This window comes from Antennarius striatus, chromosome 14 (genome assembly GCF_040054535.1).
Source record: "Antennarius striatus isolate MH-2024 chromosome 14, ASM4005453v1, whole genome shotgun sequence".
In the NCBI taxonomy this organism is placed as follows: domain Eukaryota; kingdom Metazoa; phylum Chordata; class Actinopteri; order Lophiiformes; family Antennariidae; genus Antennarius; species Antennarius striatus.
Window position 1 is genome coordinate 6,478,038 of NC_090789.1, and position 21,357 is coordinate 6,499,394.

General features: G+C 40.1%; 2 long non-coding RNA genes across 3 annotated transcripts in view; one reads left to right on the forward strand and one right to left on the reverse strand.

The window, feature by feature from the left end:
- The window catches only part of LOC137607606 (uncharacterized), a 32,764-nt gene that overhangs the window by 8,212 nt on the left and 3,195 nt on the right, over window positions 1-21,357 (reverse strand). Inside the window, exons 3-4 of one of the 2 annotated variants that reach the window (XR_011038000.1) lie at window positions 18,801-18,880; window positions 10,855-12,897 (exon numbers count right to left, since the gene is read on the reverse strand). This is a non-coding gene — a long non-coding RNA (uncharacterized lncRNA). Of the gene's footprint in view, window positions 1-10,854; window positions 12,898-18,800; window positions 18,881-21,357 lie in introns of those variants that run through there. The other variant, XR_011038001.1, reaches the window with a different exon arrangement.
- On the forward strand, window positions 1,733-10,242 carry LOC137607701 (uncharacterized). The gene is made up of 4 exons (XR_011038027.1): window positions 1,733-2,011; window positions 6,359-6,433; window positions 6,602-6,831; window positions 9,868-10,242. It is a non-coding gene; the product is annotated as an uncharacterized lncRNA (long non-coding RNA).

The window sequence follows — 21,357 nt, forward strand, 5'->3', positions numbered from 1 at the left end:
AGGAGAAGCATGAAGCAAATCGACAACATATGATCTAGAGGTCAGGTACCAGCATATCGCTCCTATCTGTCGGCTAAAGTTAAACAAATATTGATATAGCAATTGATCTCACAGATGAGCTTTTAGAAAGGCAAATACAAAAAAGAGGAGGATGGAATTTAACTGAACCATCTCTGTGCCCTTCATGCATTGCTGTGTAGTCAGCAAGCTGCCATTAAGACGACACACAACCAGGAAGCAGGAGGAGAAGCCCCTTCATCCCCGAAAGAACCAAAAGAAAGACAGGAAGGAAGGGAGGAAAGAAGGAAGGAAGGAAGGAAGGAAGGAAGGAAGGAAGGAAGGAAGGAAGGAAGGAAGGAAGGAAGGAAGGAAGGAAGGAAGGAGGGAAGGAAGGAAGGAAGGAAGCAAGGAGGAAAGGAAGGACGGAGGAAAGGGAGGAAAAACGTTTGCATGAATAAAAGAAAGGACAGAAATAAATTCAAAAGGTTTTTTAAAAAAGCACAGAAATTATAGAGGTAGCTGTGGAGCGTGGGAATGAGGAAGAGAAGAAGTGAGAGCGACAGGGAGGAGAGAAAGAACATGAGAGACAACGTGGCAGGAGGCTTCGTCCAATGTAGACCTCGGATGATGGCAGGATTGTGAGTTCATCCGAGGATGAGTACCGGAGGAAAGCTCCGTGTTACCAGTTATAACAGTAATTAACTTTCAAACCCTTAACTGATGTTTGCACCTCAGTAAACAGGGATTTTTTTCATTATGCAATTAAGTCAGCACTATCGGATTTCTCCCCCATGCTATTGCATATTTAATACGGGGTATGTTCCCATCTATAATTTATTATAGTCTCCATTTAAATGCAAACACATATTACAGCATAATGGCCACATCTAATATATTACAGTGGTGTTTGCTGTCGGTCTGATTGTTCTTTCAAAACACAACCCTCTCCTTTCTTGCAGACAACCTTATCAGGTCAGGCAATCTTAAATAATGGAACTTCCTGTTTAGCTCAGAGAAATGACAAGTTGGCGGTTGAATAAATCAGGACCCTCTATAAGGGCACTGGATCCTTCAGATGTTTCAAAGCCGTACAAATGAGAAAATAAACCGTTTCATTTAAGCAGTGTAACCTTTGCAGAAAGACTTGCATGCATGCTTGCATGAACACATTAAATACCAGCATGTGCTGCAAGAGGATCAAAATTAACTAATTTTTAAGGGGTTTATTTAAAATTATACATATTTTGGGCCTCTCTTATTTTTGTAGAAAAGCACTCATCCACATGCATCGTTCTTCCGTCCTATTGAACCTTTATCATTAACATACACTGAGAGAATAAAGATTCCTTGCAGCGCAGACAACAGGTAATTGTGGCTTTCACCTCTCTTTAGCCCACCTTTCAATTTTACACTTTATTGCTTTGGAAATTGGAGGATTCTCTCAACATACAATCACTGGCCACGTGCCTTTAAAGACAAGGTACAACGGGCACACCCACCAGACACACAAACGTCTGTATGATAAAAGTTAGACCAAGTTAATGGCCTCATCACTTATATTATTAGCCAAGAAGCTGCATCCAGTTTGAGCTTTATCCTGTATGTATGCATATGAAATTCTATCTTCTCACTATTCTTATCGGCAAATTAACATATTTCCCAAACCGGCCAACTTCTCCATACTAAAACATCTCACTTTAAGATTCATTATCAACCAGATGATGACTTGAACTGTTAAACCTCATCATATTTCAGCCAGAGCATCCTTCCACCAATCAGGAGGCTCCACCAAAGAAGCATCATCGTACTCCAAACGTTATAGGAATAGCACGTCGAAGAGGGTGCGGAGCTGGGAAGTGAGACGTGTGTCTGGGTGAGAGAGGGAGGAGTAAAGAAGGGTGGAAATGTGGCAGAGGAGCAAAGGGAGGATGGAGCGAAGAAAGAGGAGGAGCAGGTATCTCCGTCTCCTATTTTTTCTTCAGCCATCAGTGAAAGTAATGCGGCCCATAAGGTAGGGGTTCCACCTACTTGATCTTTTCCCCCTCTTTCTGAAGGTGTTTACCTCCCTGAGGGTGTCATCAACTAGATCCACCCACTGATACCTTTAGCAGCACCTGGACAGGTTTGTCCCACCTCCCCCTTCTGACAACCAGGGGTTGAGAAAAAGACACACCAAACCTTAAGCTATGGAGATTCCACATAAGCTTGATTCCTTCCTGCTGTTCAGCTTTCATTCCACCACAGCAGCAAAGCACTGCAGGCCGAGACAATCCAGCAGTGGGAGTCTGAGCTCAGGGAAAGAGAGAAAGACAAGAGGAAAATAGGCGTGGGGGGAAGGGAGAGTTTTGGCCATTTTAAGATGTCTGTGGAAAATGAATCATGGGGGCCTGCACAGGGGGAGATCCAGAGAAGAAACACATCTGGTGAGGAAGAAAAGGGAAAAGAATAGGACTGGAGAGAAGAGTAGAAAATACGTAAGAAAAGCTAGACGCACAGGGATTGTTTGAGAAGTGTCTTGATTGTGAGACTTGGTTGTTAGAAGTCTCTGAGAGTTAAGTAACTCTGACACAGAAGGAAAGTTTAAAAAAAAAGTGAGCAGAAAACGCGTTTGAAAACGTGTTTGAATTCTTTGAAGCCATGTTTTTCCAAGATGGAGATGGCCCTCCCTGAACGCTGACAGTTCTTCACAATGTTTGGAGAAGAAGCCTGGAGATGCAACCCAGGGCTGCCAGCTCTCCATGATTTTTCCCCATTGTGACCAGAAATGTCTCTGTGTATTGCTTCGCTGACACAAACTTACACTGAAGCAGTCCGTGAAGGAGATAGTGTGTATTTAACACCCCTGGGAGATGTTAGAGGAAACACCCCTGATTCCTGCTCTGTGTGGTCATCCTGTTTGACACAGGCTAAACAAATACAGCAACACGACCACCTCACCACCACACATCCTCACCTGAGTGTTTGCTTCAACGTGTGAGGGTGTGTTTGTATTAAATAGTATTGGACAGTTCAGCAATTGTGATGCAAAGGCAATGGTGAAAAATGTGCATACAATGAAATCAAATATATTTATCATTTCTCTTTACTGTTAAAGATATGTGCTCGATCAAAACATCTCCAGGGCTCTCACAGTCTGAAGCAAATGAAAAAAAATAAAGGATTTATCCCTTCATCCATCTCTTCTTTCTGTTAATTTTTTTTTTACATCAAAAAGGGATGCTTGTGTCAAATCTTTTAAGCTGATTCACGGAACTCACATAGTTTAACATGATGGAAGATTCACTCACAGTGTACAGGTTTAAAACAAGGAAACATGGTCGTGTCTTGTAGTGCTTTCATCCCCTGAGTGGGGAAAAGGATCATATTTCACCCAGAAAATAACAAGTCAGGGCACATCTGTAGTTTTTACCTGGACTGGATGAGTGGCCGGTCTTAAACATCCATGACGTCAGCCATCATGATAACAGAGAGAGAACTTTATTACTAGAATGTTAATGGTGAGTGAGTGTGAAATATATATGATTTGCAAAGATCAAATTCAGGGCAAGAATCTCTTTGAAAAATTCTCCTAAAGATACCGTGCCATCATTTCCTCACTTAGATAAGGCGCTTTTTAAAACCAGCACAGCTTCAAAGTCCTTCCTGCTGCTTTTTAATCCAATAGGAAGTTGAGATTACAGCAGTACCAGAAGTTATTTGTGACAACAGACAGGCTTTAACCTTTACATAAATACAACAACCTCGTTTCAAAGCCTCTCAACACAGCATTTATTTGTTAAAGAATGGTTTTCTATTCAAAAACACGTCAGATTGGATGTGTGGAAATGATCCTGTCTTTGTCAAAATAAAGGCACATAATGCTGAACTCGTTACACTCATGATGGAAAATGTGTTTATCAAGCAAAAGTATTCCATGAAAGGTTTTTAGCAAGCATTCAGTCAGAAACATCATGCAGTTACGATCATCTGGTCTTCAAAAAAATGGATGGATGGATGGATGAACGGATGGATGGATGGATGGATGTATGGATGTATGGATATGAGCATTTTGGGGATAATTTGATTTGTGAAAAAATCTAACATTACCCAAAATTAAATTAAAAACCTGTTCATCTTTTTCACCAATAAGATTACACAGTGATTGTCATTATTATTATCGCATCATTAATTGACAGGAGAAGATGTGTTCATGTGTGTCAGAACAACATTTGAAAGCTCATTGGATTCATTTAAATGATGCTACAAAACCCCAAAAAGAAAACATGAGAACATGATATCCAAAAGTCATAAAAGGGCTATAAATGTCCATAATATAATGGAACTCTGTTTGATTGAGTTAGAATGAAATGTAATCAAAATACATTTTAACAACAGGAGAATCAGATTGCTTCAATTTAAATGAAAATCATCAGTATGACGAAATACGTAGAGAGGGAGAGAGACCACAACGTCTCTCTCTCTCTCTCTCTCTCTCTCTCTCTCTCTCTCTCTCTCTCTCACACACACACACACACACACACACACACACACACACACACACACACACACACACATGCTCACACACACCAGTTGGGGCATGTCCTCCTGAGCGTGGCGTCTTTCGTTTTCTACCCCCCCCCCCCCCCTCCCAGCCCGGGGCAGACCGCCTCCAATCTCTCCTCCTCTCAGAGTTTTCGTTTCTCTGATCTCGTGTAAAAAATAGAATTCAGTTCTAAATGTCTGTCACATCAATAAAGTTCCACTTATACTGGTTTTAGAAACAACTGAGTAGAAAAGAAGGTTTGACCAAAAAAAAGAGATGATGGTGGACTCACAACAGTAAAAACTTCCATGATACGTTTCAATACAGGTTACATTTTTTAAAAATACATTTTCACATGCGATACACACTTCATGCTTTTTTCAGTACACGTCTCCTCTGCTTACATGTTCCCTAATTTATTCTTACGTATTCATTTGTCATCTCTGCAAAATGTGACATCCTTTCTGTAACCTTTTCCTTTTTCTAGTCTTTAGTGGCTTCTATTCTGCCTTTGAATCCACGAACGTCATTGTTTTTTGCACATTATATTCAAACTAGAGAACACTGCGGTGCTATGTCGTTCATTTTGGGTAGCTTAGACCCGGCTCTTCTAAACCTTGTGTATTTAACCTTCCGTCGGCTGCAGGTTTGCATTAGATTGTACTACAGTGCATTACAGCCCATCTAAACGCACACAGCTACTAACGCAACTATAAATATTTCAGGAATTTGATTTAAGGAGAGGAAAAAATGTTTTAAAAATGTGAAGGCAGACGAGACACTTTCTATTCCTCCCCTCCTCCATCTCAATCCAGCAGTGGACACGTGGAAGAAATGGTGAGGCCTTGGGTTCAGCAGTGAAAAGAAAAAAAGAAAAGAAAAGTAGAAAGTAGGACTGTAGAGGAGGAAAAGAAAAGTTTTTTTTCATTATTCAGACTCCGCCCTGCCTTTGTGACTGGCTGCAGAAGATCATCTGGTCACCAAACTGAACTGAGTGAACGATGGAAGTGTGGGCACGCCCTGAAGCTATGAGGTGTGTGTGCTTGTGTGTGTGTGTGTGTGTGTGTGTGCGTGCGTGTGTGCGTGTGTGTGTGTGTGTGTGTGTGTGGCAGTCATTTTGACACAAGAGGGTTTCCATCAGCTCGGGAAAAAACGCACACATACACACTCACATACAAAATTACAGAGGCCTAAATAGTAACATAATTTTTGGAGCCTTCATTCCTCACTTCCATTTTCATAGGATCTCAATTCTTGTGCTAATTGATGACATAGAAATCAAAAGATTTAATTGACTAATTCTTCTAACATGTTTATTAGAGGACCCTTATGTATGATTAGTCATGAGATGTTAGCTGTAACTTTATTTAACTGGATATATTGTTATGATCCCTTAACCCAGCTTGATATTGAACAGAATAAAGAGAAACCATAATTGCCAACATCCATTTATTGAATAATAAGGAACCGACTTAACCTAGAGAGCATTGGAGTATCTGGTTAGGGTATAGTTCCTCCAGAACTAACTAAATGCTGGGGGGCCAGCCATCCATCCATTTGATTCCCCTTGCCAAATATGTGATAGATATTTCTGTATATGCAACAGACTTTCAACTTTCAGTACTTTTTAAGGTCGAATCTTATATAAGATTATATCCTGATGCTTGCTCATCGTTGGCCTTCTTTGCTTTAAATCCTTCACCTGAGTTCTCCTTCAGTGATCATGACCACAATCAGTTTGTATAGCCAACTGATTGTATTCATGATCATAATCATGATCATAATCATATAAAGCTTTTACTATGATCAATTCATTCAAGTAAATTCTCCTTTCAGTCGCTCCGTTTAATGGTGCCTCAGCCCTGAATCCGTCTTCCTCTGGTTCACATGAGCCAACATCATCAACCAACGGTACCAAAGCCAAGATTCCATGTATTATGAAGGCAATTGTCTCCTCAGCTACTTGTTTTGTAAAAAAATATTGTTTTTTTCATTCAATTTTGTTTCCTTTTTGTATTTGCTGTACATTTTACCCTTCCAGAATGATGAAACAATTTTTCCATCTTTTGCATGAATTAGGCTTTTGAGCTGCCGCTGGAGCACCGTGAAGCCGAACAGGTCTCTGTGTGCATCATGAATAGATGCCCAGGATCCACCAAGGAGCTCTTTTTGACCAAACAGAAGAGCCTCTTCATTATGGCATTCACAACATCCCATGATGCAATGGACAAGGATGAAAAGGAAATCGGGGTCAGATTTGAGGAGAGCTGAGTCGTCTGGTTCGGGCCCTCACAGAGATTTACAATAAGGTGGGATACATTTGTATTTTTGTGTTATTGTAATTGTATTGCAATACATTTATATTTGTTCACTTGTAGCTTTGACCTTTGACATCTTCGGAGTGTGAGCTGGCAGTGGGAGGTGTCAGCTCACCTCCAGGTCACTGCCGAGTCGCCCTTGAGCAAGACCGCCGTCCCCCTTATAAGCTGCTCAACTGGGGCGCACCACGAAGTCGCTGCCCGTCACTCTGCCTCCACCTGTACTGTACTGTACTGATTACATGCTTACAGGCCCCGAGTGTGTTGTGTGAGTTTCTTTCAAGGGCCTGTACACAACTTTGTACATATGTCTAACATATCTGTATGTGTATTGTGTGAGTGAAAGAATTATTTCCCCGTTGGGGATTAATAAAGTGAAGTTTCTTTCTTTTTCTTAGCAGATCCAGGAGGAGGATGAGTTAAACTAAGCTAAGCTAAGCAAATTAATATTTACCTTTCAAAGTTATATTGAATCCCAGTTTAGCAGGAAAACAGATATGGTAAAAAAATTATATTTTCCAATATTTCAAACTTTTACATCTTTACTTTCTGCATGAAGTCAGTAATAATGTGAAGGGATTAAATTTGAATGCTTCCTTCTTTTTCTCGTTCTATCAATCTTTTTTTGTATTGTGGACTCAAAGAGAGTGGAAAAACCGGCAGAAAGCAATCAGGCGACCAAGAGGAGATAAAAATGAAATACATGCAAATAAGAACAAAAAAAAAAAAGAGGAAGAGGTGAGATTAAAACAGCAAGAGGAATGAGGAATGGAGAAGCAAGAGGGAGGAAAGCAGAGGCAGTAGATTTTTACCAGATGCAGAAGTGGACGTCAGCCAACAGGCATGCACTCATGCTTTAGCTATGTAATGAGCTGCCTGCACTGCAACCCCCGTTTCTCTTAACCCCTGTCTAACTTACACTCTTCCCTCAACCGTTCTAAACACAGCTTTAGTCCTCCTTCTTTTGGTTCATGTCTGTTCTGTCTGGCATTCATGTGCACCGCAGTCTAACAGAAGGAGGTACGTGTATAAGTATATATACCATCATGATAAATACTAGTCATGAATTTTCCCTGACTTTGGTCACAAATTTGACAGCAAAGGTAGGAGTAAAGGAAAAGGATGCCTTGAAACCTTGAAACAACAACAACGGTATCAGAGCATGCCCATGTTTTTCTAAATGTATGAGGTTGAACAGACGTGGTGATTTTCACTGTGTCTGATGGTGATTTTCCATTGAGCAGTCAAGAAATGGGAGAGCGGCACAGAGAGGGAGAGACATCCAGAAAGAGAGAACGAGGGGAGGGACCAGACAAAAGAAGCTGGGGGAGAAAAAAGAAAAAAAAAAACATCTGTAGGCTAATTCTCAAATGGAATTTCTTCCAGCATTCGCCAAAAGTCCGTTTGTAACAGCAGAGGAGGTGAACATGTACAAATATCACTGACAAACTGAAAACTCTAGTGGCCTTTGTGCCCTCTAGGTCAGACCCTCCAACAACACCAACAAGTTAGTTGTGGAGATGATCGTATATGACCTGCATTGGATTAGGCGTTTGAGGAGAAAAAATTTGAATGTTCTACAGGTTAACATACATTTGTCACAGAATAATTTTCTTTAGATATTCAGATGGCATTTTACCAAAATTAACTACAAGTATTGTGTCATCTAAAATAAGACAACAAGGGGTCCACCTAACCGAGTGATGACATCATCAGTTCAAAAAAGAAAAACGGGCTGGTGGGGTAATGCTTGCAATGTGGTAAAGACGTGAGGTGGAGGCATTCGCTCACATGCACTCTTAAGCTGCGTTTTGTTTTTTTTCTCACAAAGCAAAAACAACGTATTTCACACACCTATGGAAAGCAGCATATGTAGGACCCATAAAGCATTTCATGCTGGGCAACGAGCTCCAGTGAGCCGTCAGAGAGCTCACATAAACTCTAGAGTAATTTGTTCATTAGCGAAACAGACGGGATTACTTTGCTGTGGAGGTCCTGCTGTTCCGTGTTCCTTAGACTTACCTTGAAACGGTGCCTGCTGTTAACACAGAGGCACAATTATGAAAGTTTAATTATCATATTATCCTGTGTGTGAAGTAGTATGAAGAGTACTGAAAGCTTAGTGTGCTGATGTCTGACGATTCTCCATCCTTCTGTCAACCTGTGTAGTTTGTGTAACACTCCTCACCTGCATCAAACCACAAGCCACCCACCAGCCGGCTTATTGCCTCTAATGAACATACTCGGTCAGCCACTAACTTTCAAAAAAGAAAAAAAAACAACCTATGGTCTCAGCTGGAGAGCAGCAGCTCACCTGGAGTCTTCCTGAAGCAAACCACGTTTTCAGAAATTAGTCTACTCCTCTTTCCTAAATTAAGTCCACCTAAGGAAGCACTAGCTTTGATCTAGGCTCTTACACTGGCCTTCTCCCTCGTCTTTCTATCTTATCCGGGTCTCTCAGTGTACAAAAGTTGAACTTTGACCTTGACCTAGGTTTATCAAGGTCAAGGTCATCATCTCATTTTCATCCCCTTTGCCGCTCTCTTTATTTAATCTTTCTGCGACGGTTGCGAAGATGTTTGATGGACATACTAACGGACGAACGAACAAACGAACACACGAACAAACACACGAACACCGACAATCACAATGGGATGTAATAACTGCTAGCATAGGCAAGATGACTGGGCCTCTTCCATGCACAGTCCCACTAAGCATTATTAACTCAACCACTTTTGTCAGTGACAGACAGTTTTGACTTGTGACAGTAAGGAAGGAACTGATGAGGTGGCAGCAGAGTCGCTTCTCTGTTCTTTAAAGGAAATTCTACTACCTAACGTAAATTAATTACAAATGACTGCCACACAAATGTTTCTTCTTCAGAGATTTGAAACAAAGCAACAAGGATCAATGTCAAGATAACAATGCTTCAAATCTGTGTCCCTCAGAAGTATAACTGCACATAGAAAACTATCCCTGCAACAACGTGAAACTCTCATCTTTTTTCTTTTGTTTGGCTCTGCACAGACTCTCCTCTGAAGTGCAAACCTAACATTTGAACCATGATCCAGACAAGCTGTGCGACAGGCAGAGCCGAAAGCAGAATGGGAGGAAGATTTGGGGGAGAGAAAAAGGAGAGAAGGGGAGGGAGAGCGAGACAGAGGAGAAGTGATGATGTGGAGCTTGTGAAACTTGAACAGAGTGAGAGCTTAGAGGACTTTTAGAAAAAGAGGGTGTGAAAAGAAATGCACCAGTATGCTGTGTGAATTCAGTTATAGCTTATTTTATATTTTTTTACAATTCTTCCTTGATATTATCATTAAATGATGGTGATTTAAATCATGTATTTAAAACTGTTAATAAACTCGAACCTTTATTAAACTTTTCTTCTATAATACATATTGTAAGTGTGGTAACATGAGTAGTAATATGATGGCATATTTTATTTTTTTTAATCATGCCAATAAAGACTTTCATTTTCACCAAGTGCCTCTATTTAATGTCCTTCCTCATCCTCAGTGCCCTCTGCACCTCGACTCCTCCTTGATGGACAGCATGGGGCTCTTGGTGTGGAGGTTCCTCCTCCTTTAAAAAGCTGTTTAATGTGAAAGTCCCTTGAAAAGTAATGAGGAAACTCCTTGCTTTGTAAATTGTTCCTACACTTTTGTCCTTGCTTTCAATTTTGCTATGCAGAATCTCCATCAAAGCTTTGTGAAATTGAGGGAGAGTAAAAGAAGAACACCTACAAAATGTATATCATGACTTCCTTCATCGTCATCGTCTGATCTACAGTGGTTGCTTTTCCTACTGCCTATAGGAGATGTCGTCAACACATAGCTTTAGTTCTCTGGTGCAGCTAGCCTCCTCCCTCTGGCCCCGACGCTGGAAAAAATGACAGCACTGCGGACTAAATTGCAGCATGTAACGCGATTCCCAGACAGAGTGAAGAAGAGAAGACAAAAACGATATCAGAACTTGTGTGACTTTATTCAAAGGCCATGGGGTGCTGTTGACTTAAAAAAAAACATGATCAGGACATCACAAGAGAAAAAGTGACATTGTTCAGAGTGTAATGCAGCACACACACACACACACACACACACACACACACTGCACTGAAGTAGTACGGTGCAGTGGCAGCCACGTTAGCGCTAGCCTTCATTTGTAACGTCACAATGTTCAAATACTTGAAATTTTAGAAATTAGGAAAACTGTCATACTTCAGACTTCTGATAAGACAACAATAAGATATGCAGCAATATATGAATAAAACAGGTTGGTATGAGGAATAAAAGAGGAATAAAAATTATAACCACTGATGATAAAACCTGGAAGTACTGCATGAAGACAAAATGTAGAAGGACTATGGCCTAAGTGCGTCATCAATACAGTAACTTTTGAGAATTAAAAGAATCTCAAACATAACAGTTAAGGTTATAAAGATATTATATGGTGAAGTCTTTGAAAATGAGAGAAAACACTGATTTAATAGACTACAAGTTCTCCTATAACTTGTTCCACAGCTGAAGCACTCCAACAGCTAAATGCTCAGTCACCTTTAAAGGTTGAGTCAGCATGTTCAATACTGAAGCTGTCAGACTGCAGACAAGCTGGTCGAATGACAAAATTCAACTATAGTATGCATATTCACGGACCAGGCCATGTAGGGCTTTAAAAGTGATCAATAAAATCAATTTGAAAACGAATGTGCAGTCAGATCTTGCTGATTTAATCGGCAGCATGCATCATCTTTTCTTTGTTTGAAGTCTGGCATTTTGTAGTTGGTGTAGAGTGTGTTCCAGATTGATTTACCTGTTCGACTATTATTTCAGTCCAATAAACGCCTGAATGAGCGCTTGTAAGTAAGAAGCATTGATCTTATCCTAGGAATATAACTTGCGCGTTTGTTGAAATCAGGTTACGCATCAGAAACACAGGTGCCACAATGAAACACACTGAACACAACAGGATATTCTCTGTGACAGCAGATTAACAGGCTCATATCCTTCAGAAGGTGTCCACCAGGTGTTTTACGGAGCAGGTGTAGGTTTAAATGGCAGCAGGTGTCAGACAGTTCGGGTGCTTATTGAAGCGCATACTCACAGTAAAATCAGAGACAAATTCATTCAGCGAGTCATTATTTCAGTTTTTCTGTCATAGAGAAACAAACCTTTATTACAATCAGTTGAGGTAACCATCGCGTCTAAAGCAGTCTTTGCATGTTTCCGTGTATTTTCTTGAAAGGAATGTTGTCTCAGACAAGTCACACATAAAACTCAAACTTTATCAAAGGTAATATTTTAGAAACAAACTCTCATTTCCTATATTTGGATTTTTAAAACTGTTTCTTTGCCAGAGGTTAATGTAGTTACTAACATTGGATTAAAAAAAATAACCTGCCTGGGGAACTTTGCCTGGATTTACAAGATCCAACTGTCTGGTCGACCATTTTCTTCCTTCCCATCTGTGAAATCATTCATGTGTGGAGGAGGTCTGCAGGAGTCATTTTACTTCCTTGTTGTCTCACTGACTGCAGCCATAAAGCCAGACAGACCAGGCGTTGGAGTACGTTTTATTCTTACTAAAGCTGCTCATAGACTGTGACAGTAAAGCTGAATTCAGCGGAATAATTTTAAAATTAAATGTATATCACCACAAAAACATTGATTTATAAATAGTCTCAATCAAAGAATCACAAAAAATAGAAAAAGTGCAGACTTTCAAACGGTTCTTTCTAATCTGTTTAATTTGAGGGATCAATAATTTCATGTGAAATTGGATGGATTATAAGATATTTCTGAATTCCTTGGTGCCGACGTGAGGATACGTTAAATAATCAGAAGGACTGAAAATAAGAAATAAAGGTGACGGACGATGGAAAATAAAGGGGTGCCTCAACTTTCTTTACAAGACACGGAAGGTTTGAGGTGAGCCATGAAAGGGGTGGCATGTGTTGGGCTGGAAGTGATGCGTGGAGGGACTATCTTCTCAACTTTGACCTCACCTCTATAACTCCTTCTTGCCACCCATCACTCTCTCCGTGGGGTCTGTCACTGACTAAAGACAGAGGCAGAAGAGAGAAAAAAAGAGAGAAAGAAGGTTATCTCTCTTAGTCATCCAAAAATTATGGAGGAGATATTATTGTGGCGTGTGGACCAAAGAGAGACACCAGTTTCCATACTGGAAAAAAAAAACTATGATTCCGCCCTCTTGGAAGTTTGACTGGCCCATCGTACCAGAATAAAACTGCAGAAACCAGAGCAATTTGGAAGAGGTGGAGTTATTGAGGGGGAAGTGATGGGAGGAGAGAAAGAAACTGAGGTCTCGGATTTCCATCTGCGTTAAGATTAATTCCACAGTTTCTCCTGTTCACATCTTCTGGAGAGGTTTTTATTCTTTTTGAGAGGAGATAACGATCCTCACATTCTGTGTTCTCTGAAAGTGACTGAAAATGGAGCTTTGTTTTAGTTTTTATCGTGCGATTTTTAGAGACTTTTTCACATCTTTCCCCATTTTCTTTCCTTTTCTGCATCATTTTAGGAGAACGGTTACGGAGGGAGTGCCATCCGGGGCTCTCACTGCATTTTCCCAGATGTGTAATGATATACTGCTGTGTTGAACTTGCCCCTAACCAGAGAGGGAGAGAGAGAGAGAGAGAGAGAGAGAGAGAGAGAGACTGCAAACAGCTGAACTCACTTAACTGTTTTCCTCATGTGTGCTGTAATATGGAAAAGATTTCAGTGCTCTCAATTCACCATCACTGAACTCAATTTAACCCTTCAACGGCCGAATACAGGGTTGTTGAAGGGTTAAATTACACAGGATGAGGTTGTTTTTTTATTGTGACACACAGTCCCTCAGATAGTTGATTATAAATACAACAGTATGAAAATTCAACCATTAAAGATAATTTTAACAGCAAAGAACTGGGCTCAACAGTCAACATAACACATCATTTAATTGTGACCACTATGGCGCAGTTTTTCCTGCAATGTTACTTCTAAAAAAATTCATCCACGTAATGATTCTACTGCTGCCGCATGGAGACCAAGAGAAAAATGATAGCATAAATATCCAAGTTATTTCCTCACTAAACAAGCACTGATCAAGGAGACGGAAGTGTACTTTTACTCTAAGGACTGTAAGACACAGCACTTTGTTGGATCTTTGAGTGTTGACCATTCAAACAAATATCCTTTTCCACTCATACACAGTTTTATCCAATCATATCTGAGCACAAATAAAAGCCCTTAGCCGTACAAGTGACTGGTAACATGGTGTTTGAGCTAAATGTTAATTTTAACTTGCTCATCTTCTCAAAATGGCCATGCTAGCGTGCTGCTGCTATCAGGAAAATCATTTTTATAAAGCTAAAAAACAAGTTGTTAATTAATGCAGACAGGATTATTGCATCAAATCTATGATGAAATATTTGGTGGAAAGATTTTGTCATTGGAAGGAGATTTTTGACAAGTACTTCTTGTATAACCCAGACGTACAAAGGAGGCAAGGATCAAAATGTGCATCAAAACTTCTCTGCTGTGGCATATTTTCAGGTATAGTTTAGACTTTATCAAAACACCAGAATGGCCAAGGATCAAAACAAAGTTGCTGACTGGCTTTTCCATGTGGACAATGGGACCTCTACCCTCGAAAAAGTGACCTTGAAGCACCACAAGAATCATGTGTTTCACTGGTCATAGATATCTTTGGGAATACACCTGGAAAACGGAAAGGTCATGTGATACTTTCAACTAAAAATAGTGATTGCTTCATTGTTAATGAAGATATACTGAATAAACCTCCAGGAATAGAATATATTTACTGAGCAGTTTAGTATTGCATTGATAAAATTCTTACTGACTACCCTTAAAAAGCAGATTGGTACCCGCAAGAGTTTTTGCATTCTCTGATTCTTCTTCCTCTACTTTTACTTTTGGCTTGTTCCCCACAGCGTGTCATTCTCTTTCATGTTAGACTATCTTCTGCACCTTCTTCTCTATCATCCATCCACTTATCTTTGGTCTTCCTCTTGCCCTCTTGCCTGGTAGCTCCATCTTCAACACCCCTTTACCAACATAGCCAAGATCTCTCCTCTGAATATGTTCAAACCATCAAAGTCTGCTCTCTCTAAATTTGTCCCCAAAACATCTCACCTTTGCTGTTCCTCTGATTAACCCATCTCTGATCCTACACCAGCTTGGCACTCCTAAGCATCTTCATTTCTACCACCTCCAGCGTGGCTTTCTGTCTGGTTTTCAGCTGTGCTGTCCCTAATCAGTACATCATGGCTGGCCTCATCACTATCTTACCGACTTTCCCCTTCATTCTAGTATAGACTCTACGGTCACAGACAGACACCTGACACTTTCTTCCACCTGTTCCAGCCCTCTTGGGTCCATTTCTCATCTCCTTACCATGCTCACTGTTGCTTTGGACTGTTGACCCCAAATATTTGAAGTTCTCCACCTTTACTATTGCTTTTCCCTGGAGCCTCACTCTTCCTTCTCCAATCCTCTCATTTATGCACAAATATCCTGTTGTACTTTGGCTAATCTTCATCGAGTCAATGACTAAAGACTGTAACTATAGATGTTGTAACCATGATGAATTAAAATATCCTTATTGTGAGAATATGTTTTTTAGTTCCATCAGGGTTTCTGTAAAATTTGCCTATCTACTGATCCACTAAACTGTTTTGCATATTTCTTTATCCTTTCTGAAGAAGAAATAATGTAGAAAAATTACATATATGGACATTTTCTCTCTCTACACTTATGTGTGTTGTCTTTTTCCTCTTCCAAACCACAGTCCACTTCCATCTACCAATTAACTGCCTACCGTGGACTCCAGTGACATTGTGTGGAGATATTTCTGTCACGTTTATTATGCCTTTGCTGACCAGACTGTGAGTCATGTGGACACACAGGCAAATCTAACCATGTGTTAGTCCCAGCCAAGGGAGGTTCCCTACTTTGATTTTCTATTTTGCCCTCAACTTTTTTTTTTTTTTAATTCTCACGTTCCTTCTCATCCCTTCATCTCTCTCATTGACAGAAATCCTTTTTTGATGTAAATGTCTTTTGCTTCTTATGAAGTATGACAAAGGATGAAAAAAAATCATCTTCACTGAGAAAAAAAATAGTATTTTCCTTGGCTCGCTTGTTTAAGTGAAAGAACGGTTCCCTCTGACTAAACTTCTCCACCATGCTCGCTTGTGTTTCCTAACATTTATACTCTCTCTTACCCCTACCCTTCATTCCCTCCCTGCACCCATCCCCAAACTGAGATCAGAACCGACTCCTCCATAACCCCGCCTGCCTGCAGCAAAAAGTCTAAATGTTCAAGAAATACATCCCAGTGGAAACAGCCTGTAGATGTGGCAACCTGAGGGAGAGTCGATGCACATGAGGGAACGGCGTCAAAAACCAGAAGATGGTGGTTCAGGTCAAAAAGGGGACACGGAAATGATCTGAGGAGCATGTGTGTGTGTGAGTGTGTGTGTGTGTGTGGGGGGGGGGGGTTGGGGGGGCAGGATAAACATGAAAAGGAAGGGATTCGGTGATAAAAGCCATTTTACACACATAGACACAACAGAAACTGTTTATTCCTTCACTCGAACCCCCCCCACCACCACCATTCCTTCCTTCCTGGGCGCTGCAGAGTCAGCTAGCAGGGTGGATAACACCAGTGGTCTCAGCATGCTGATATGCGCTCAGGCCTGTCGAGCCAACAGCAGCGCTGAATTCTTTGACTCAGCCCACCTTTTTTGATCGCTTTCAAAGACTCGAGCAAGTATCAGCAGCTTCCACTCTCTTCTCTGAGGAGCAGAGGGGGAAAAAATGTCTCCAGAAACATTTCTTGGTGTAAACTAACAGACTTGCTGTACTTTGTGTGACCTGTAGCTGTCCCAGCCGAATACCAAAAGGGAAAAGAAGTGATTTAATATTCATCCACTTGATAAAATAGAGATGTAATGCTGTCTTTACTGACCTATGTAGTTGGACACGTTATTACAACCAAACATTGTAGAAACACATAGGATGGATGGATGGATGGATGGATGGATGGATGGATGGGTGGATGGATGGATGGATGGATGGATGGATGGATGGATGGATGGGTGGATGGATGGATGGATGGATGGATGGATGGATGGAAGGAGATAGATAGATAGATAGATAGATAGATAGATAGATAGATAGATAGATAGATAGATAGATAGATAGATAGATAGATAGATAGATAGATAGATAGATAGATAGATAGATAGATAGATAGATAGATAGATAGATAGATAGATAGATAGATAGATAGATAGATAGATAGATAGATAGATAGATAGATAGATAGACTGTAGGACTGTATCTTGAAATGACAGAGCAGCCTCAAAAATTGAATTAGCTTCTCTGTGGCACTATAACATCCCAGCAAAAACGTCATTAAACTCTGTTCACAAGTGTGTTGTTGAATGTTGTGTACAGTATTCTATATATAATCGGCCACATCGTCACAGAGAGTTGAATATCACACATATATTGTTTCGTAAAATTATTCAACAATATCAAAGGGGTTAAATAATTTGTAGCATGTTAATCCAAGGTAGTAACTCCTACTGTCATTTCATACGGAATAATTTCACATAAAAATATTTAGAAGTTGACAAATATCTACCTTATCGGGCAAAGACGTCCGTATTTACTACAGAATGTCGTTATACAAATGCACAAATGATACTCAATTTAGTAATTTGATATTTTTAATCAATGACAACTGAAATTTCATAGATTCTACTTTTTCAAATAAAGTTTCTGGGTGGAAAGTTTTCTGCAGAAACTCTGAGGAGAAAAATGGCCTGGAGTTAAAGGCTGCAATTTAAAAACCTCACCCGTCTGTACACTGCGTGTGTGTGTGTGTGTGTGTGTGTGTGTGTGTGTGTGTGTGTGTGTGTGTGTGTGTGTGTGTGTGTGTGTGTGCGTGTGTGTGTGTGTTTGCGCTTAATTAGTACCTCTGAGTGTGTGTGAGACTGTCACAGAGGGCAGTGTGCTTCCATTTTCTGATCTTTTCTCATCTCTGTCATCTCTCTCTTTGCTGCAGACGGATTATAGGTATGTCCGTCTGCTCCTCCTCTTTATTCACCCACTCTTTCTTTCAGCTCTCATCACTAAATTTCCTCTACATGCAGCAGAGTGACTTGGACTTTGGGTCATTTTACCTTACATGGTTGAAAATCCAGAATACAAGAGGTGTACTTTTAAATATTTTAAAGCACCCTGCAAACCTTAGGTGCATCATACACATAGGAGTCACTGAATGGTTTCATAAATAGAAAACCAATGTAGAAGATAAAATGGCTTCATAATAGTGGAGTTTCACTTTTGATCCCGTTTTATTCATGAAATCAGTCAGGAGCACAGGTGTTGTTTTTATGTCACCATTTCACACCATCAGATTTCTTGAACCTTAAGAATTTCATTGATGAATGAGCTTCTGTCACAAATTCAGTCAGGATTATGATTTTCATACCATATTATCAGCCTCAACAGTCTACGTAGATTCATCAGCCACCATCGCCACCAGTGTCTTAACACCAGTGACAGATTTTATCTTTTTGCTGCTAGGGGTGGATTCCCTTTGATCACAATCTCCTTGAGAAGATTCTATGTGCCACATACAGTACTTTATCACATATAGTTTCACCTGCTGTGGTAAATATCTATATTTTAGTTGTCTTTCTTCTTTAAAAATAGCTAACTTCTTTCAAATAGCTAATTGCATTGGGTCATTACTTTGTGCCAGTTTAAGGTGATTTTTTTTCTGTGTCTCATAGCCACCATATGACAAAATAACAGATAAGCTCTGCTATGGAAGAATATATTATCTAAAGTTTCCACACAGACATGCAGTAAAAGATCAAATCTTTCTACATTATCTCACTGGTCACATCCTCTGCTCCTTACCAGCTGGTTGACAGGTGGACAACCACCTCCAACACGACAGGATCCGCTCCACCCATGATCCTCTCCACTTTTTTCGGCATCTGAAAGGAAATATGAGACTTAGTAACCGAAGCCAGTGAGGACGCATCTCAGGACAGCCAATCAGAGCGCTGCACATCTGGAGGAATCTGTCTGCAGGCTCAACTGGCAGTACTATGAAATACAGTAGAGCAGGGGAGAAAGATGGTTGAAGATTCAAAATGGCTGAAAGAATTTTAAAAATCAGGCTGTGGTTTACACTTTCATTCATCGTCACTGTTTAAAAGAATCATCTTATTTATTGTGTAAAGTTGTGAAGTAAAAACTTAAAAACCAAAAATCTCTCCAGTCTTTTCCTTTGATTTTCACCAAAAAGAAACAAATTCAACCAAACATTTTTAATCTCCAAGGAGTTCGATATGATTTATCTGAGCTGCTCTGGGTACCACACTTGAAAGCCATTGCAGCTAGTAGTTCACCACTGCTGACCTCAAATCCAGAGGCAGATCTGTGTCTGGAGCTCAAGTTCACTAGTTGTCTGCTCACCAGAGAAAAACGCCTTTAAGGAATAAAGTTCTTCTGCTGCTAATCTAAATGAAATGGTAACTTAAGGTTATGTTTTCATTTTGTTTTAGAAAAGTATTTTAGTGTATGTAAAAAAAAAAAAAAAAGTCCCTTCGCTTTCAGAGTCGAATCATTTTATTTTAGAAACTTAAAAACTGTTCAACGTGTTTTAAAATGTCTAAGTAAAAGCAACTCTTCAGTGGGATTTAACATGATGTGGTGTTCCATGTGAAATGTGTTTGAATCAAGAGAAAAAAGTCTGATGATGTGGAGCTTTGCAGCCATTTTTGATTTCCTACGCGGCCCGTCTGGTCTCTCAAAGCTCCTTCCAGGCTTCAGCTCCTCAGCAAACATGAGAATGTAACTGCAGTGAGTGGGAGCCCTGCCATGTTTAAAACACATTTCATCTCGCTCACCCCTCCTCTTTCTTCTTTTTTTTTTTCCTGTGTCCTTCTATCTGGTCTAACACAGAGAAGGGCTGAGGTGAAGACATTGGGAGTGTCCAACAATTACTTTTTTTTTTCTGGGACCAGAGGGGGGAGGGAAGGGAATGGGATTGTCCAAGTACTGGAGACAAACGAGAGCCGTGCAGTTACTTGAGATGAACCAGATAAACGAATAAAAGAAACGTGGAACCTCTTACACAGCCTGAGTAATGTTGTAGATAGTACCAGTACACGTACTTGTAGTGTGTTGAACCTTTTTACAGAACGCTGTAGAGAGGTTTTATTCATTGTGATCTGTACCACACTTTAAAACAAGAATAAAAAACAGCCCAGTGATGTGTCTATCCATGTTTTAGAAGGTGGATCAAAACTGAATTGTTTTTTCCCCCCACCTTTTTACATTTTTAATGTTTATTGGGACATATCTGACTTCATAAAAAAATATGGGGGGAAATGAGTGTCTTTTTATTCAAATTATGTTCAAAGATCTCCAAAATTTCTTGGAATGTAGGCTGCAGCAATGTGGAAAAAGATTTAAGGGAATGTATAGATTCTGGTAATTTTGTTTTATCTGCATGATATCATCATAATATCTGAAGCAAAGCCCCAAAACAGTGACCTGGTGACAAAATAAGGGATAGGGATTCTGCTGTGATCATTCCTCATGTCAATATTGAGTTTCACTCCATACCTGTGTTCTGGTGGTTAGTGAATGCATTTTAAACCTTTAAAACTACGTCCCTGCATGTGTCTTAACTTATGAATATGATCACGGTGTGTGCTTGACTCATTGGGATGGACAGTGAGTGTTTAATATAAGGCAGAATGAAAGCTGCAGTGTGTGTTGGGGTTCTAGTAGAGAAGGTTACATGTCTGGTCATGTGGGCAGGTAGGAGCTGCTGATAGGCAGGTGGGTGTGTGGGGGGGTCTCCTCCTCGCACTTTTTTTTACTGTCAGTCTGAATGAGTGTGGTCTGTGTGAATCGCTACAGAGACTTGAACCGTTGTTGCTCCAAAAAGTGAACAATCAAAAGCATCATTTTAGCTCAATTGTTAGACACATATGGTTTTCACTAAGGTAAACTGGAAATTATATTTTTTTTAAAAATCTGCTTCCCGACATACCAATAGACTTTCAAAGTATTTAAGGAATACGAGTGAGAAGTTTCAACAAATCCGTGCGCAAAAACGCACAAAAAAATGACTCCGAAAAATTTCCAATAGTTAAATAACAATTTTCATGAAAAAGGAGAAGCAGACGCGCTGTGATCCCGTCTGGTCTATAAAAGTGACTTTTCCATAAAATATAACGTGAGGCGTGGTGCCAACCATACCCCCCAAAAATGTGGCACATTTTACGCATTAACCTAAACTCTGTGCAATGGTTGAATCCCCGGCGCCCATAACCCAGAACTGACACTCTGGATTCAAAGCAACCCGTTTGAGAAGGAGAAGAAGAAAAAAAAAAAACAAGGCCCTCTTCTCCCTTTTAAACCTCGACGTTGTCCACGTCCTCAAAAGAATGGATCT